We start from the raw sequence: 21,050 nt of genomic DNA on the forward strand, positions 1-21,050 counted from the left end.
TAACACCCACAAGATCAAACAAGCATAATTCTCATGTTTATCAAGAACCCTAATCTGAATAACAAGATCATTCAAACTATCCGATTTACACATATGTGTCGATTACATAAACATGTCCGATTACCATATTCAGCCGATTATCAACCTGATTAACATACATATCCAATTCGTATACAAACAATCCGGCCGATTAATCAAACAAGTTTGACCGATTTGCTAACCGATCAACAACAACATCCTAGTAATCATGACTATTCAATCCAATTATATTTGCTAAACCTAGCTTATCCGATTCATGACAACATATAAACAACATATTGCAAGACCATTGATCAATCATGAAATCATACATCATAAACAACAACACACACACTAACCGGAAATCGGGGTTGCGGAAATAAAATCCTTCGAACAGGGACTAAGTCTGCTTTGCCGTCGCACACACACAAAGGAACTAGGGTTTTTCTTAGAAAATATCCATCAGTTTACATGCACTCCCATATATACGTATCACAGTAATGGGCCAAGCCCATTGGAAAGACTGGGCCGAAACATATCGAAGGATATGTTTCGTGCTCGAAGGATATGTTTCGGGGTCTTCGAATCGAAGGTCATCCTTCGTGGTCCTTCGAATCCTTCGAACTGTATGACATGTTCCGATCTAGACTAAGTGTTTTAATAATAATCCTAACATTATTTTCTACCACAGCAAGTAATCACATATAGGCCAAATGACAATCGTTTCATTAAAACACAACACGTACAACTTCCAATTCACAATACAAACAACTAAACAGTCAAAGTCAACGCGCATCAAGTGCGAAAGTGAAAGTCAGAAACTCGAGTTGTCACAGCAACCCCGACAAAATGGATCCATGAGTTGATTGTTGCTTTCCCTCAACATCTGTTCTAGTGCTGCTGTCGACTGAGCGATGACTTGACATGATTCCACCAATGTCTGAAAATAAGGTGGGCACTCGTTTTCGTTGCATGATTGATATGGTAAAGTATAGAAATTCTGATATGGTGAAGGATAGGAATTCTGATATGACTGTGGCTATGAATATGAGTTAGAAGAGTAATATGTGGAATACCCCGATGAATTTGGACAATATTTAGTGTAATGGGGCCCTCCACAGATCAAACACATGATAAAGATATAAAAAAATTAACTAATAAAAATATATAAAAAACAACTAGACACACTACTAATAGACACAAACCCTAAGACTCAAACTACAAATAAGACAAACTAAACAAATAAGATCAGTCAAAGCTAATAACGCAATCGCCTAAGTGTCCCCGACAACGGCGCCAAAAACTTGATGTGTGAAAATGTGTATATTAAATTCGAACAAGTTTTAAAATGGAATCACAACCTAAACCACACACAATCCGCAAGTGCACCGGTCGCAGTGTAGTGTTGATGGCAAGACCGGATATCAATCCGTAGACACTATACGCAAACTCTAGATAATGAACCTCTATCGAATATATAGTTAACTTTTAGATTTGTTTTGAAGTGATTTGTAATAATTAAATAATAACTAAATGAAATAAGAGCACGTATGAAACAAAGCTAACAAACGAAGCAAACACACGAGCAAATTGTGATCAAATATATATATGAGATAAAGGCTACCAAGGTGTCGAATCCCTAGAATCATGCAATGCTACTCTGACAGTGACAATGGTTAAATATCCTACTCCCTCAATTGACCCCCCGCTAGAGATGTCCCAAATGAAGAAGCAAGACTAAATGTGAAGTGCTAGAACGAACCCGCTCCAGCTATCGATACCAAATCCTACGAAAATAGAATCCTTTTGACCTCAGAGACAATTATGTTAAGAGAAGATCCCAAAATCGCAAAGCAAACCCAACTTTGATAATTGAAATTCTAGGGAACCTTAATTACGATGTAATAAACGAGCCCGAGCTATCGGTCACCCAATCTACCCACCAATAATTAGCTAATAACCTAGCTCACCCTAATCGTCTTTCGACTCACAAGATGAGGATGCAAGTTTTCATATAGTGGTTTCAATTATTAGTCAACTTGGTCAATTTCTCAACACAATACCTAACCCGAAAATCTTAAGATCAACGAATTAAATTAAATCCTAAGTCTAGGGGGAATTTCTTCGTGCCTAAACCACTGAATTTATTGACTAATAAAATAACCAAAACATACCAACATGCAATATCAAGATCAATATCAAAGAAAAGTTATGTAAATCACACCAAATAACCATAATCATCTCACAAACGCATTACAATCCTCTAGTTCATCTCAACCTAAGTAGTATGAAAAGTTTAGCCAAGAGTCATAGTCATGAAAAAGAAACAAGTCAGAATCGAGTAGCAAAACATGTTTATAATTTTGTAAAACACAAAGTCTAACAAAACCAAAAATAATTAATTGCAAACCCAAACTTGAAACTTGATCGCGGCTTGAAGCTCGAACCAATCCTTTCTTTTCTTTTTTTCCTCTCGATCGCAGCCTCTGCCGTCGTCTGATGTTGTTCCCCTGTCGTACGGCTCCCACCGTCGGTTTTCTTTTTAATTGTAATCCACTTGACATTTCAATGGCCCAATAGAAACCAACCAACTCACAAAAATAATCACACAAGTCTGACTTTGGTTCTCTTTTGCGGCCCAATGCTTCTGATGATGTTTTCGAAATTATAATAAGCCAAATCCTCCACTATGTTTCGAAAATAATAAATAGCATGGAGTCATTTTTTTCCTTCACGTAAATGCTGATGTATATTCTGCTGGGCTTTATTTTTTCCTTCTAAATTCAGTTAACTCCAAGGCTCAATAACCTACTCAAAACAATTGAATTGACCAAGAATTAATCCACTCACAATCTTTATAACCAACTAAAGTTTGCAATGAAAAATATTAAATGAACATTTGTTTTTACTCAGTTTAGCTCACTTTCTGTTATAATCACCAAACTCCAATCCCGAACCAACTACGAGTGGATTTTAATAAAAAACAACCATAAAGTCACTCAAAAGTGTGGGAATAATGATATAAAATATGTATATTCTAGACCCTATCATCGACGTAAGCCATTGAAATTTCAAGTTGGATATAAAGTGTTACTAAAAGTTTCTCGTTAGAAAGGAATAGTCAGATTCGGTAAGAAAGCAAAGTTAAGCTCAAGATTTGTTGGACCATTTAAGGTTATTTAAAGAATTGGATTAATAGCCTATCAATTACAATTACCAGAAGAAATGGCAGGTATACATGATGTATTTCATGTATGCAACTTAGGGAAATGCTTAGCTGATGAATCTCTTGTAGTACCACTTCAAGATATAGAGGTAAATGAGAAACTTAAATTTGTTGAGAAACCTCTACAAATTGAAGATAGGAAGGTTACGAACCTCAAGCGTAAAAGATTGATTCTAGTTAAAGTAAAATGGGATTCGAAAAGAGGACCAAAATACACATGGGAATTAGAATTGAAAAGAAGTTAAAGTATCCCTATTTATTGCAGTGAATCTTGATGGCGAGATTTAAAATAAGGTAGGGAGGATGTAACAACCTTTAAAAAGGCCCCATAGGAATTCATATTTGAAACCCCGAACATGTACGATGAGAACTAGGACGAAAAACCAGAAAACCCAGTTTTGGGCATCGTCACTTAACGCGACGAGATCCTTAAGGATCATCGCGTAACGCGGCGTGTCCATTTTTGCCAGTAGACACGTGTTGCCATGTGGCAGCTACGTGGCAAGCCTACTGTTTTGGTAAAAAATTAATTTTAGGATAATGTAACCAAAATTTATTTATGATGTAGAGTGCTTATGTGCTTGAACAACAATGTAAAAAAGCATAAAGTGCAAATGACAATGAACACCGAGATTACGAGGAAAAAACCCTTGATCTTTAGAAGATCTCTAGCACAAAAAACCTCGGGTGATGGAAACTACCGATCACCAATTATATTGAACAAAACTATGAACAATTTGATACAACTTCGGACGAAAATGAGCTCGATACAATAAAGTTTTAGTGTGAGCGTTGAGAGCACTTTCAATGTTGCTAGATTGTGTGGGTATTATGTGTGATCTAATTAAGCTCATTATCCCCTTATAAAATTGGAAATAACTATACAACAAACTATTCGAAAAATGTGAAAGTATCCCATGTTCGTCCATAACGACTACACTTCAATAAGCACGTGCTTGTTTGGAGCATATTCACCGATATTCAAGCGTAGACCAAGTTCGCTTCGTCAAGTACCTGCGAATACACATTAAAGAAAGAGAGAATAATTGTTAGTTGACATAAGTAATAATAAGGATCCTGATCCTCAGACTCCCTACACCATCCGCTAAGGATAAGTGATCCAGGCTAAATCTCAGGATACATGATCCAGACATTCAATATCAATGCCCTAACAATTGGCCCTAAATATGGCTGATGTGAGACACATCTAATCTGCCATATTTCCGTTGGATGCGGACTAGCTGTTATGCATGTAACTAGCCGTTACAACGAGTGACGTCAGCGATGGGATTGCCAACGTCAATCATCACGCTATATAGGGTGAAGATAGGATTTTGAAAAACCATTTAAGATCAGGAAATCCTCATTTATATCTCCATTCGGGAAACTAATCAGGCATTCTCCTTCTCTCTTCATCCTTTTCTTTCTGTCTTTTCTTCTCCCTTATTTCGATCATGGCCAAAATGGTTACAAGATCCTCCCCAGGCAAGAGCCAGGATATGAATGGTGTACCACAAAGCCAAAATCTTTTGAGGAATCCTTCCATGGAACTTTGTAAATTCACCGATCCTGAAATCGATAGCCTGTATACCTGCTTCCCTCCGGGAACCATCTTTCGTCCTTTCGATTCTTCCACTAAAAGTGACTCTGTTTCACCCATTTAGGTGTGTTTTCCTACTCTACCTTTTAATCTTGGCAACACCTATCCATTGTGACAACCCTCACAATTACAGGTACCGTACAATTAATTAATTTTAATTGTGTGCTTAATGACTGTGCTGGATTACAACTGACAATTTAAACTGCTTTATGATATTTGCATCATACATACATATGCATTAGATCCCATACTATCACTACATTTATTACACACAAACATTAGTGACATATTTGATGCACAAAGTACAGTTAGCACACTGAACGGATGATTCAGAAACATGCTAACAATACCAGGCACATAGACAGACAATGTTTTTGAGGCCAGTATGAGCCAGGGACAGGATATTATACTAGTACGGAGTGTAGGGAAGTAAGGACCATAAATATTCTAAAAATTCCAACACTTAGAAAATATTTTTCCAAACAAGTGTTACAAGTATATTTTATAACTTGTGTTTCGAATATAAACTTCGCCATAATTTTTGTAACAAAATACAAGTATCGGAGGTTGATTTTCTTAAATAAAAATGGATAAATATATATTTTGAAAATATATTTTTATGCTAAAACGCTTGTATGATTATTTGTTATTTTGTGAACTAGTTATATTATTTAGGGCAAAATAATGTAACTTAGCAAAATGCCATCACGTTTTATAATTTCGGAAATACTTTTACGAATATATTTTGGGTAAATATTATTTGGACACAAAGAATGAAAATATATTATTTTTGGGAAAAGTATATATATATATATATATTGGGAATACATTATTTTCGACAAATGTGATAAAATATTTTTCTAAGTGGAATTTAAAAATATATTATTTTCAAAACGACCAAAATACATGTATAAATACCCCCATCCTTGGGAGGGAAATACACATATAAAATACTTGAGAAGTATGAATACGAAATAGTTGCCTAACTATTATTCCAAAACCCTAAGAATAAGACTTAAGTTAAAATAATTATTATTATTTTAACAAGAAGCTATGACTTGGGTAATAACAAAGTAACGTAACTCAAACTCGTAATACGAAAGCAAGGCACGCTCCGTTCATCTAATAGAAATAGTACGTTGTAGGTTGTCGTGTAGCGGACCAAGTTTGAGTTGACGATACGATTCGGGAGACGCACAACTATGAGTTCATATCCCCCTTTTCTCTTAACTGTTTTCAGTTTTATAACTTCGGGGGTGGAATACATGTTACAAATATACAGACATTTTTATACATGGTATGGTTAGCTTAAGGAGGGTCTTTCATACACCGTTAGATCATGTGAGTGGGTAGGCGGCTACTAAAGGCCATTAATCCTCGTCGTAGGACCGAGGGAGATGAGTGATAGATCTATTTGGGTGTAGCGAGCCCACACCCATGAGGCCGGGGCGGCCCATAGTGGTGACTGTGTCATACAGCCGGAAGCCCGGTACAACTCCGCTAGGTTTGAGTCTTCCTGCATCACTTCACACATATCAATGGCCTTGCAAACCATTGGTGATCTCATTTTCCTTATTGCTACATACCAAGGACTTTCATACATACACCGTTTACAAGGTTTATACATACTCATATACACATGAACTCGCTCAACTTTTTGTTGATTTTTCAAACTACATGTATTTCAGGGAATTGATCGGATCTGGCAGGTGATGCACGTTAAGCTGCGTATTAAATAAAGATGTCATCCAAGATTGTTGGGTTTGGGAGGTGTAACCCCTACCTGGACGGTCACATGTCTCCACACCTTGTTTTATTAGAGTCTTTTGTGGTGTCTCATGAACACGTTTAAACACGTATGGTTTGTAACTTATCGTAAGTGTTGACATTTTCAAACAATGATGTCATGGTATTATTAAACCTAATGAATGGATGAGCATCTTGTATTTTATTTTCATATAGCATTGTTTTGATTGTTGCTATGGTATTAAGAAGTCACACCAAATAAACCCATGCTTCCGCAAAAGTCAGGGTGTGACAACTTGGTATCAGAGCCACGATCATAGCAAACTAGGATTCCTTCTCAAGTCTAGACTATGACCATTAGGGCTCTCAAGAAAATATATTTTTACATTGCATACACTAAAGTCCAGATCCGGGGCACAAACATTTTACAAACAAAAGGGCACAATTACACATTTCAAATTTATATTTCAGTCTTAGAGACTGGGGGAGTTCAGCCTTAGAGGCTGGGGAGGTACAGTCTTAGAGACTGGGGGATTCAATCTTAGAGATTGGCCAGGTTTAGTCTTAGAGACTGGGAGTTGGTCTTAGAGACCAGGGAGTGAGTCTGAGAGGCTAGGGAGTTCAGTTTGAGAAAGTGGGAGGGATAGTCTGGGGAAGACTAGGATGATTACTTGCATACATTACTGTGACTTACATGCTTATTTGATTTCATGTTGATATATGTGCAATTGTCATGATTGTTTGTTACAAACATCATGTCTTCTTCGAGTCGAGTTTCTGGAACACTAGACCCCATAGCAGTAGACCCAGATGATCTGATGCCCACAGATCCCGAGGTTTATACATCTGATACGGACAGTAGTGATGATGATGATTTCAGCCTTTCGCTTTGCCCGACGTCGGGGACGATGTTCAGCTCACTGATGGCATTCTAGCTGGGGATCTACCTCTTGCTGAGATCCCTGCTCCCGTTCCACTTGCTGCATTTCCTATGGAGGATTTTCCACTCGATGTTGTGTCTGATGACGACATCGATCTCTTCGTTGAGGGTCCCCCTAAGGACGACCATGAGGGTGGGGCCCCAATTGCTGATGATGTCGTCATTCCTATTGCTGAGGCTCCTGTGGAGGAGGCTCCTTCTGATCACCTGGTCCAGACTCGTTTGAGTCTGTGGCATCCGCTTCTTTGCACGACCGAGGCGTGCAGCACTACTCTCCTGACGCTGACTCAGACGTGGCGATGTCAGCTGTACCTGGTTCACCTCACGAATTTGAGTTTGATCATAAGTTCGAGGACGAGTTTGATCCAGTTTTTCCTCTTGATTTTGACCCCGATCACGAGATCGAGTTTATTCCTGTTGACCAGCCCTTGGAGGCACCAGTGGCTCCTACTGATCAGTTTCTTGATATACCTGCAAATTTGATATGGACTTTGCCGACCCTGAGCCTGTCATAGCACCAGAGCCTGTTGTTGCTCATGACCCTGTACCTATGCACTACCCTGTTCTTGATGGTGCTACAGTCGTTACAGCGCCTGATATGGATGCACCAGCCATTGCACCACCTATTGTTGATATTCCCATTGTTGCACCACCAGTGGTGGATGTTTCTATTGCTGATGCACCTCTGCCTGATCGTGTGCCGGCGTTTGTCGACCGTGCACCTTTTGCCACTCACATCGATCCTCGATACGCTGACACCCACAACGGGTGGATCGACGATGACAATTATCCCCCATATGTTAGACCTGTCACCCCTTCCCATGCACCCATCTCTGCACCGATTGATGTTGCCCCTCATTTTCCCCGTGTGTCTGATATCCATCGTACCGATCTTCCGATCACTTTTGTCCAGGATATTCCTCCGCCTCGTCCAGGGGAGGGTTCGTCGAGACAGCAGCCTGCTTTTGTACCGCCTGTATCGTCAGCTGTTCCATTCATGTCTCAGTTTCCTCACACTACACCATCTTTTGTACCTCCGGGCGAGCCGTTTTTGTGGTCTTCGCCCAATTTTATGCCCCTGTCCGACCCATATCACCCGTTTCATGTCAGATATACCACAGAGGATATACTGATATCCCTGCAGTTACAGCAGGACGCGTTGAGCAGACGCATTCAAGAGCTAGATTCCACGTCCTACTCCGTGTCATTGTCAGTCTCCTTTTTCTACACCACCAGCTCCTCTCCCCCTACCCCCTGATTCGGATGTTCGCCTCCTCACACCTGAGCAGCAGATTCCCTATTTGTTGCACGTTATTCATGCCCTTGAGGAGGATTGGGTCCACATGCGCCGTTTGCTTTTCTCTTATCTTCCTCCTCCACCGCCATCAGCGTAGCTATATTTTGGTTTAGTGTAGGTAGATTGCTTTGGTGAGAAAGTCGCAATTGGGGCAGCATACGAAGACTTTTGGAAGACCACACTTTTGTATATGATTTGTGTAGACTGATTTGTATTTTGGGGTGATGTAACCCTATGATCTTATTTTGATGTATGATGTACTATGAAACATGTAAAACTACATTGTGGTCATGATTAAATGAAAGCTCAATGGCAATGTTCTCACTACATGCTTTGTTGAATTATTCGTTTTATATTATAGCATGGGATGTTATGTGTTATGAGGTTGATGGATGTTACTATGTATATTTACTATACTTACTATGACCTGACCAATATGATCATCTTTTAGAAGATGCCTCCACAACGAGACCCAAGCCTGCCTACTGCTGAGGCGGAACTCCAGGAGCGAATTGCCGCAGCTATAGCACAGTATGCGGCCTCCCACGCAGAGACAAGCAGGAATACCTCAAACAACAACAACAACAACAACAACAACCCACCCAATGGTAATGTTAAGTCGCTTGAGACACATTACGTTACATTTGGATACTTCTTACACATCCACTAATGCTGATTGTTAATGATACTGCCCGTACAGGCTGTACTTACAAACAATTCCTGGATTGTAAGCCCTTGAACTACGATGGCACTTGAGGTGCTGTTGCTTTCGTCAGGTGGACGGAAAAGATGGACTCGGTAATACGGATGAACAAGTGTGCTCCTGAAAACCAAGTTACTTACGTCTCAGGAGTCTTTCTTGATAGTGCTTTATCCTGGTGGAACTTACAAGTTCAAACCTTAGGAGAGGCGGCGGCGTATGCACTGACATGGGCTGAGCTGAAGGAGCTCATGAGGAGGAAATATTGTTCACGAGCAGAGATACAGAAGCTGGAGACGGAATTCTGGAATCTGAAAATGGATGGCCCATAAATTGCTGAATATGTCCAAAGGTTCCACGACTTGTCACGCGTTGTGCCGTATATGGTTGAGCCTGAATTTAAACGCATTGAGCGTTTCATCTGGGGATTGGCACCCCAGATCATGAGCATGGTAACAACGTCCAAGCCTCCAACGATTACCGAAGCCATTGATCTCAGCGTGGCACTTACAGAAGAAGCCATCAGATTGAACAAGTTTTCAATTTCTGAACCGAAGAAGAAAGAAACTCATGTCGAATCCTCAGGGGAAGACAAGAGAAAGTTCTCCAACTTTAAGAAAAGTACCGGCAGTGCCAGCAAGAAGAGGGATACAAACCCGCCAGCTGAGGTAAAGACTGGCAGTGGACAAAAAGGGAAAGGATACATGGGCACTCTGCCCAAGTGCGAATTATGACAGTTTCATCATGCTGGCCGGTGCAGACTTAACAAATGTGAATTCTGTGGAAAGATGGGTCACTTAAAGGAAACTTGTTGTGTTGGTACTGGCCGTGGTGGCCAAATAGGGTTTGGTAACAACAACCGAGGAGGTAACGGGAATGGGAACCGCAACGGTGGAAATGGTAATCCTGGTAACTTCGGGAATCAAGCAGGAAATGGTAACCGCAATCAAAACAACAATCAAGGCGGTAATGAAGATGGTAAAGGTCGAGGATCGGGATGTTTCGACTGCAGAGGCATCGGGAACTTCAAGCATGAATGCCCAAAACTCAATCAAGCTCGCGGGAGGGTATTCAACATTGGAGCAAGGGAATCACGCCAGGACCGGAATGTTGTCACTGGTACGTTCCCTATAAATCAACGCTTTGCATCTGTACTGTTTGACACTGGTGACGACTATAGTTTTGTATCAATAGAATTTAAGAATATGCTTGGGTTAACTGCTAGTAAGTTAGACCTTCCATACTCAATCGAACTGGCTAACGGAAAGCTAGTAGAAACAAATGAAGTAATCAGAGGGTGCGTAATAGTGCTGGGAGAACACGAATTTACACTGGATTTACTGCCAGTCGAGTTGGGCAGCTTTGACGTGGTAGTAGGGTTGGATTGGTTATCTAGCAACAAAGCCGAGATTGTTTGTCACGAGAAGGCCATTCGCATCCCAATGGCGGATGGAGAGACGATTGTGGTTCATGGAGAAAAGCGCGATATGCCATTGAGGATCATTAGCTACCTAAAAGCTCAAAAGTGTTTGAAGAAGGGATGTGTTGCCTTCTTGGCACATATTGTTGATAGAGAAGCCGTTGAGCCTAAGATAGAAGATATTCCAGTCGTGAAGGAGTATCCTGAAGTCTTTCCATAAGATTTGCCAGGATTGCCGCCACAGAGACAAGTCGAGTTCCATATTGACTTAGTTCCAGGCGCCGCGCCTGTGGCTAAGGCACCTTATAGACTTGCACCTTCAGAAATGCAGGAGTTGTTAGACAAAGGATTCATCAGACCAAGCTTCTCACCTTGGGGAGCTCCAATCTTGGTTGTCAAGAAGAAGGAGGGTAGTTCTCGCATGTGTATCAACTACCGGGAGCTGAACAAGCTGACAATTAAGAACATATATCCTTTGCCAAGGATCAATGACCTGTTCGATCAGTTACAGGGTTCAAGTTTTTCCTCAAAAGTCGATCTTCGATCAGGTTATCACCAGTTGAGGATTCAAGAAGAAAGTATCCCCAAAACGGCCTTTAGGACTCGCTATGGGCATTACGAGTTCCTAGTTATGCCGTTTGGTCTGACAAACGCGCCAGCTGTATTCATGGACTTGATGAACAGAGTTTGCTAGCCGTACCTTGATAAGTTTGTAATTGTATTCATTGACGATATCCTAATCTACTCAAAGACAAAAGAAGGACACGAGCATCATCTAAGAGCCATTTTAGAGCTGCTTAAGAAGGAGAAGTTGTACGCAAAATTCTCGAAGTGCGAGTTCTGGTTACGCGAAGTCCAGTTTCTTGGACATGTGGTGAATGGAAATGGAATTCATGTGGATCCCACAAAGATCGAGGCAATCAAGAACTTGGAAACTCCAAAGACGCCAACCGAAATTCGACAGTTTCTAGGTTTGGCTGGTTATTATCGAAGGTTCATTGAGGATTTCTCGAAAATCTCTCAACCTTTGACCTCCCTTACGCAGAAAGACAAGAAGTTTGATTGGGGAGACAAACAGGAAGAAGCATTTCAACTGTTGAAAAACAAGCTTTGCGACGCACCAATCTTATCTCTACCCGAAGGCACGGACGACATCGTGGTATATTGTAACGCTTCGCGTCAAGGTTTAGGCTGCGTGCTGATGCAACGACAGAAGGTTATAGCATATGCTTCTCGTCAGTTAAAGGTCCACGAGAGAAATTATACCACGCATGACTTGGAATTAGGCGCGGTGGTATTTGCATTAAAGATCTGGCGACATTACTTATATGGCACGTGCTGCACGATCTACACAGATCACAAGAGCCTACAGCATATTTTTGATCAAAAAGAACTTAACATGAGGCAAAGATGCTGGGTTGAACTATTGAACGACTACGACTGTGAAATCAAGTATCATCCAGGGAAGGCGAAGGTGGTCACCGATGCCCTGAGTCGGAAGGAAAGAATCAAGCCCATAAGGGTTAGGGCTTTGGAAATGATTGTTCAAACGGATCTCTCCTTGCGCATTCGTGCCGCGCAGAGAGAAGCTCTCAAGGAAAGAAATATTGAGAATGAATACCTCCGTGGGATGGAGAAGCAGTTGGTACCAAACGTGGAAGGAACGTTGTGCTTCATGAAACAAATTTGGGTTCCTTTGTTTGGTGGTTTGAGAAAGGTTATTTTTGATGAAGCTCACAATTCACGGTACTCGATTCATCCAGGAGAGGATAAGATGTACCAAGATCTTAAGGATTTCTATTGGTGGCCAAGAATGAAAGGCGATGTTGCGATATACGTTGGTAAATGTTTAACATGCGCCAAAGTGAAAGCCAAGTACCAGAGGCCTTCAGGTTTCTTACAACAACCCGAAATACCCCAATGGAAATGGGAACAGATTTCGATGGATTTTATAACGAAACTGCCAAGAACGCCCAAAGGTCACGATACAATTTGGGTAATAGTAGACCGTTTAACAAAATTTGCACACTTTTTACCAATCAAGGAGAAAGACAACACGAGCAGACTTGCTGAAATATATCTGAGAGAAATTGTTGCACGTCATGGAGTGCCTCTCTTAATTATCTCTGATAGAGATAGAAGATTCGTGTCGATGATTTGGCAGTCCTTTCAAGAAGATTTTGGTTCATAGTTGAACCTGAGTACTGCGTTTCACCCGCAAACAGACGGACAGAGCGAACGAACGATTCAAACGTTAGAAGACATGTTGGGAGCTTACGTTATGGATTTAGGTGGGAGTTGGGACACTCACCTACCGTTGGTTGAATTTTCATACAATAATAGTTATCATGCAAGCATCCAAGCCGCACCGTTCGAAGCTCTCTACGGGCGTAAGTGTCGATCACCGGTTTGTTGGGCCGACGCAGGAGATAGATAGTTAGTTGGTCCGGATGTGGTTCATGAAACAACGGACAAAATTTTCCAAATCCGAGAACGCATCAAGGCGACTCGTGATCGTCAGAAGTGTTATGCGGACCGAAGAAGGAAACCTCTGGAATTTGAGGTGGGAAACATGGTTTTGTTAAAAGTTTCACCCTGGAAGGGTGTGGCATGCTTTGGGAAGCGTGGGAAGTTGAACCCCAGGTACATTGGTCCATTCAGAATTCTGGAACGAATTGGGTTGGTAGCATACAAGTTGGATTTACCTGCTGAACTTAATATCGTTCATGATACATTCCATGTATCAAATTTGAAAAAGAGTCCAACTCAAGAAACTATGGTCATTCGTGCTGACGAAGTTCATGTTAACGACACACTCCACTTTACTGAAGAACCTGTTGAGGTTACGGATTGGAAGGTTAACAAGACACGCCGGAGTAGTGTCAAACTCGTCAAGGTTCGAGGGAATGCACGACATGGCCCAGAATTCACATGGGAATGTGAGTATCGAATGAAGGATAAATACCCACATTTGTTCCCCAAGACCCCTGCAACTAGAAGCAGAACCTAAAATTTCAGGACGAAATTTTCTTAACCGGGGGAGAATGTGACAACCCTCACAATTACAGGTACCGTACAGTTAATTAATTTTAATTATGTGCTTAATGACTGTGCTGGATTATAACTGACAATTTAAACTACTTTATGATTTTTGCATCACACATACATATGCATCATATCCCATACTGTCACTCCATTTATTACACACAAACATTAGTGACATACTTGATGCACAAAGCACAGTTAGCACACTGAACGGATGACTCAGAAACACGCTGATACCAGCACATGGACAAACAATGTTTTTGAGGCCAGTATGAGCCAGGGATAGGATATTATACTAGTACGGAGTGTAGGGAAGTAAGGACCATAAAACTGCGTCACTAGGTGATAGTTAAAGTGCCGGGAAGTGCCTAAAACACACTTTAAGTGCAGAATTCTGCATTTATTAATAAAATTCAACATTGTAACGTGCTAGTAGGGTGCAAAAATATGGCAGAATGGTCCTGAATGCTTTCCTAAGTGCGGGGAATTAATTGTGTTACAAAAATATATATAAAAGACACTTTACGGAATAATTAAACACTTTAACGGAACGGTGTCTAACCGGACAACCGAACATTACCCGGGACACCAAAATTTTGTTAAATAGATTGTTTAATTATTTCTTGACTAGTCTTAATCCCCGAACACCCTAACACCCACTAAAAAGCAACTAACTAACATATGGAAGCTTATACTTGAAATCTAACTTACCATTACCAACTTTTAACAAAAACTTACAACCAACCACCCCCCGAACCGAATTCGGTCCCAAATGGACCCACCCCAAAATCCACACCATGCCTCATCTCTTGTTCTTGGATTATATTCCATTATTTTAGTACATTATGACTTGTGGTGGTTACCAAAATATATGAAGACATGTTATAAGTATGGGAGCAATCTTACTTCATCACTTCTCGTAATTCACACCATCACTCCCTCACCTCTCTCTCTCCCTCTCGGCTCACTTGTGCCGCCACCATAACCACCATTTCACCACCACATTCATCCATTTTCAAGTTCCATTCAAGCTTAAAAGGTGGAAGCTTGCAACTTGTGGAGCTTCAAAGGGCTTTGTTTCTTGCTTTTTCACCATCATTTCTTCATCTTCTCCCTAAGATTCACCCCTAGCCTTGGTGCTAGTATTAAGTTCTTGTCAAACTCTTGTTCATCTTGTTTTTATGATCAAAAGTTGTAGTATGTTCAAAACACAAAAGAACAAGAACACTAAAAAGGGTTAAACAAGAAACTTGAACATAAAAGTTCACATGGAGATGAGATGTTAATAGTATGATATTGTAGTGATGTTTCTTGGTGGTGTGATGTTAATCACCATATGGATCTTGTTAAATAATGTTTAGGAATATGATTTAACAAGAATAGAAAGTGGTTATGTGCTACATAAAATAACCACCTTCTAGTTTAATCATGAACTTGAATAAAAATGATTTTCTTAAAATATAAGTGAACAAGTTGATGGATGATCATGTTGATCCAAACTTTATAAAAGATTTTTATAAATAGACCTAGTTAGAAAAGCGGTTTTTGGAAAATCATGACTCTTACACACACTTATAGTATTTTTAGACATAATGTAAGAGTAAAAACCTTTTATTTACAAGAAGAGTTCAAAAGGGTAATTTTCGTAAAAATTGTTTACAAGTTGTAAACACTAAATTATTTGAAGAGAATGATTTTTAAAGAAATAAATATGCTTTGGAAGGTAACTAAGTCCACTAAAAACTTTACCAAGTTACTACGCGTTTTCGAAATATATCGAGTTCATGATTAGTGTGTAACACATATATTTTTGCTCTTGGTATTGTAAAAAAATTTGTAAAAAATAATTATTGATGATTGTTGATTGATTTTGAAAAGAAAATGATATGCTTAATAGCATGGACACCTCCGTTTTTAGGGGAAACTCTGGCGAAATTTTCTAAAAATTCCAACACTTAGAAAATATTTTTCCAAACAAGTGTTACAAGTATATTTTATAACTTGTGTTTCGAATATAAACTTCGCCATAATTTTTGTAACAAAATACAAGTATCGGAGGTTGATTTTCTTGAATAAAAATGGATAAATATATATTTTGAAAATATATTTTTATACTAAAACGCTTGTGTGATTATTTGTTATTTTGTGAACTAGTTATATTATTTAGGTCAATATAATGTAACTTAGCAAAATGCCATCACGTTTTATAATTCCGGAAATACTTATACGAATATATTTTGGGTAAATATTATTTGGACACAAAGAATGAAAATATATTATTTTTGGGAAAAGTATATATATTTTGGGAATATATTATTTTCGACAAATGTGTTAAATATATTTTTTCTAAATGGAATTTAAAAATATATTATTTTCGGAACCACCAAAATACATGTATAAATACCCTCATCCTTGGGAAGGAAATACACATATAAAATACTTGAGAAGTATGAATACGAAATAGTTGCCTAACTATTATTCCAAAACCCTAAGAATAAAACTTAAGTTAAAATAATTATTATTATTTTAACAAGAAGCTATGACTTGGGTAATAACAAAGTAACGTAACTCAAACCCGTAATACGAAAGCAAGGCACGGTCCGTTCATCTAATAGATATAGTACGTTGTAGGTTGTCGTGTAGCGGAGCAAGTTTGAGTTGACAATACGATTCGGAAAAGCACTACTGTGAGTTCATGCCCCCCTTTTCTCTTAACTGTTTTCAGTTTTATAACTTCGGGGGTGGAATACATGTTACAAATATACAGACATTTTTATACATGGTATGGTTAGCTTAAGGAGGGACTTTCATACACCGTTAGATCATGTGAGTGGGTAGGCGGCTACTAAAGGCCATTAATCCTCGTCGTAGGACCGAGGGACATGAGTGATAGATCTATTTGGGTGTAGCGAGCCCACACCTGTGAGGCCGGGGCGGCCCATAGTGGTGACTGTGTCTTACAGCCGGAAGCCTTGTACAACTCCGATAGTTTTGAGTCTTCCTGCATCACTTCACACATATCAATGGCATTGCAAACCATTGGTGATCTCATTTTCCTTATTGCTACATACGAGGGGCTTTCATACATACACCGTTTACAAGGTTTATACATACTCACATACACATGAACTCGCTCATCTTTTTGTTGATTTTTCAAACTACATGTATTTCAGGGAATTGATCGGATCTGGCAGGTGATGCACGTTAAGCTGCGTATTAAATAAAGATGTCATCCAAGATTGTTGGGTTTGGGAGGTGGAACCCCTACCTGGACGGGTCACATGTCTCCAAACCTTGCTTTATTAGAGTCTTTTGTGGTGTCTCATGAACACGTTTAAACAAGTATGGTTTGTAACTTATCTTAAGTGTCGACATTTTCAAACAATGATGTCATGGTATTATTAAACCTAATGAATGGATGAGCATCTTGCATTTTATTTTCATATAGCATTTTTGTGATTGTTGTTATGGTATTAAGAAGTCACACCAAATAAACCCACGCTTCAGCAAAAGCCAGGGTGTGACATCCATTCCCTGACCTAACTCAGCGATTCTTCACCCTTACCAGGCTTAGCTATAGCCAGGCAATGCCCATGTAGTGGAGAGTCTTGTACACTGTTGAGCAAATCATCAGCAACGAAGGAATTGATTTTAATCTGTCTGAGCTCTCACATCTGTATTCCCTTGTAACCCATGGATCCTACCGGTTTATGTTTAAGGCTAAACCCTATCAACCACTTCCAATCCATAAGACCACCAGAACCGATACCACATGGAAGAATCAATTAATCTTTGTGAGAAGGGATTCTATTCCTTTATGTGACAACTGTGTTCTGTAATCGATATACAATGTAAAACAATGTTAATTATCAATAAAACAATATGCTTTGGTGTTATTATATGTGTTTTGGTGTTATTATGTGTGTATTTGTGTTTGATGATTTTACGATTTGATTCAATTCCGATTTCAAGCTTTAAATCGCTTTCTGGAAGGTTATACGCAAACTGGTGCGTAAACGCAGTCAGTTTAAACGCGACAAACATTCCGGAATAGTGACATAGGCATAACATACCTTAAATAACCTTCACATAACTTAGAAATATGTTTTGGATGGTTTGTTGTGTTGAAAACAAGTTTGTTCGATCGCAGTGACTATTTGTGTCAAACTGCGAAACTATACCGATTTGTATAATAACGATCATTCCGGAACTTGATCACAAATTAAACATACCATAAATACCCTTTACATAGCTTAGAAATAGGCTTTGAGGGGTTCGGTATGCTAAAATAAGCTTATTTGATCAACAGGCACTAAAAGCGTCAAAAAGTGAATAAGTTTGCATTTTCGCGCATATCTTACATTCTGAATATATCCAGACATCCATAAATTTGTGTAATCATTAACATATTTTATTTTATTGATTGGCATGATAAAATTCCATTCGTCGCTTAATTTGGATCGTTTTTGCTTTCGTTACGACTTCCGTCATAATTAACGGAATAACGCAACCATACGACCAAACGAACCGACATCTGAGATGTGTTTGAGCATATTTTAAGTTCCCTATACTTTGACATCATTTTAGAGCTTTGAAATGAGGATAGCGGGGCTTAAACGTGTCAAATACGCTTCGAAATACAAGTTTTTCAAGTCTAGGGACCAAATGTGACAATCTGCCAAACTTGCTTAGGCGGCCCGCGTAAGATTATGTCTGGGTCTACGTGGCCCATGACAGACTGCCAGCACAGAAACATTGAGTATGGACTTTGAGCTGGTTTTGATGGTTTTTAGCCACCGATTTGGGATACTTTGGGCAGCTTTTTGATAGTTTTTAGTATTCCTATGGTTTTGAAAACCATGTGCCCAAGTGGAGGGCCAAGATCGAAGCACGTTTTGCAAGGAACGATCCTAACGGTTTACCGAAAGCTATATAAACCCACCATTTCATTTCATTTCTGCACACTTTGGTCTGATTTTACTCTAAGTTGAAGTGTATACTTCATACATGAGTAATCTTTAGATCAAAACTTCCTACCTTTGACCCTTTGTAAGTTTCTTTCATTCTTTTATGCGTTTTCAAGCATGAAAGTCAAACAGTGTTTGACTTTCTACTTTGACCAGGTTATGGTCAACACAAAGTTCATTTGAACTTTGCAACGTGAGCGTAATCATGATGGTTATAGTCCTGTGTGACTATACCTACTGATTACCACGTTGACTAGGGTAGTGACGAGTCGTAGTTTCGGTCAAAATATGTATTCATACGTATTTTGTAACCAAACTACTCTTGGGTATCAAAACACTTTGTTTTGATATCAAAACCTGTTTTCTAACTCAACTAAACACGTTTTAACATGTTTAGCTCATAACTTTTAGTCTTGTGCTTGTTTAGAGTCGTAAGTCAAGCGGTCTAAACCACCGCTTAGACTTTCGAACTCAACCCGTTTGGTCGATCATTAGGATCCGACCAAGCATGTTTAGTGACCATAGTTGTATAGGGAATAACCTTTCGAGGTTATACCTTATGGTTTCTTAGTTTAAGTAGTTGTATGATAGGTAGTTTATATGCCTTAGGTAAATGACCAAAATGCCCTTTTCATGCATAATTGAATTTTAAGCATATGTAACCTAAACTTTTGTCACTTAATTGATTATGCAACATGTCTAGGCATATAATACTTGTCATAGGACTAGTTAGACGTCTCGAACGCGCGTTTGCACGAACGACGCGTTAAAGTAGCGTAAGCTACCTTAATGAGTCGTAACGGGTCGAAAGCACTTAGGATAGGTTCCGATTTAGAATGTAGGCTTTGTTAAACCATATCATATGAGTTCCAATACTCATTTGGTTTACGAGACCTCATTCTGTCCGATCTTCCGATTTAGTTGTCGATTATTTGACTAGTGATCCGTTTTCTAGGTGCTGCTTGATTTCCTTGTTTTGCTTGAGTTTGTTGAGTTCTTTTGAGGATACTTTGCACTTCAAGTGAGTACATAGTTCCCCTATTTTACTATTTTCAATTGTTTTGGGATGATTCATATGTGTTAAATGATTTCGAGGTTTAAACAATGGTTTCAAAAACGACTAAAATGGTTTATATTAACTAATAACGATTTCAATAATGTGAATGAACTTGTTGGTTGTAGGTACATAACGAATAACATTCATTAACATTGATCAAGCCGACCAGTATTAGGTTATGGTACCATAGGATCTGACAAATCCCGTTATCAGACTACACCCATGGTTATGTGTGGGGGTTGTGTGGGTAACGACTGAATCTGTGTTTGTTAACTTACCCTTTGGTGGTTTGTTAATTCGAGTTGAACGAGGGACGAGTTGCGAAGGTTTGGATGTTATTAGCGAGACGACCAAAAGTAGTTTTCACAATTAAAACAAGAACAATTTTGGGACGAGTTAAACGATTTGAAACGATTTTGGAAACGATTGGTACAAGTTAAACGATTTGAACAAACGATTGGTTTTGGGTGGTGATTAGGTAATGGGACGGGTGTAACATGATAAAAGCATGGTAGATACGCTGCTGGTACTTTTTATATATAAGTGTTTTTATCATATTACATTCTGTGTCAATATTTAGTTCACTTGGGCAAACGATTTTAAAACGATGTCACATAACGATGTGAAAACCTTTAAACCTTAGAAGGTATAAGACACTTAAAACATGGGAGAGAGGTGGCCAACCCCTTGATCCTCTATTAACGATGTTAAAAATTTCTACAAAAGTTTAAAACGAAACGAGGATCCTATATCATGTAAGGATCCTTGATCCAATGACAGAATCCTAAAGCGTTGAAGAATCCTTGATCCTTGTTATATAAAATATTTCTTTAGGTGGATAGCATTCCAAGCCCTCGGTAAGAGATCACCATCCATGGTCAATAGGCTGTATGCCCCCATTCTAGCCTCTGCTTCTATCAAATAGGCGTCTTCCCACTTAGGTGCCAATTTACCCCCAGTTGGGACTTTAGTGTTTTGGAATTCTTTCCTTAGCACCAAGTCACTAACTATAAGCCTTCTGATCCTGACATTTT

This window comes from Helianthus annuus, chromosome 5 (assembly GCF_002127325.2).
Source record: "Helianthus annuus cultivar XRQ/B chromosome 5, HanXRQr2.0-SUNRISE, whole genome shotgun sequence".
Taxonomy (NCBI): domain Eukaryota; kingdom Viridiplantae; phylum Streptophyta; class Magnoliopsida; order Asterales; family Asteraceae; genus Helianthus; species Helianthus annuus.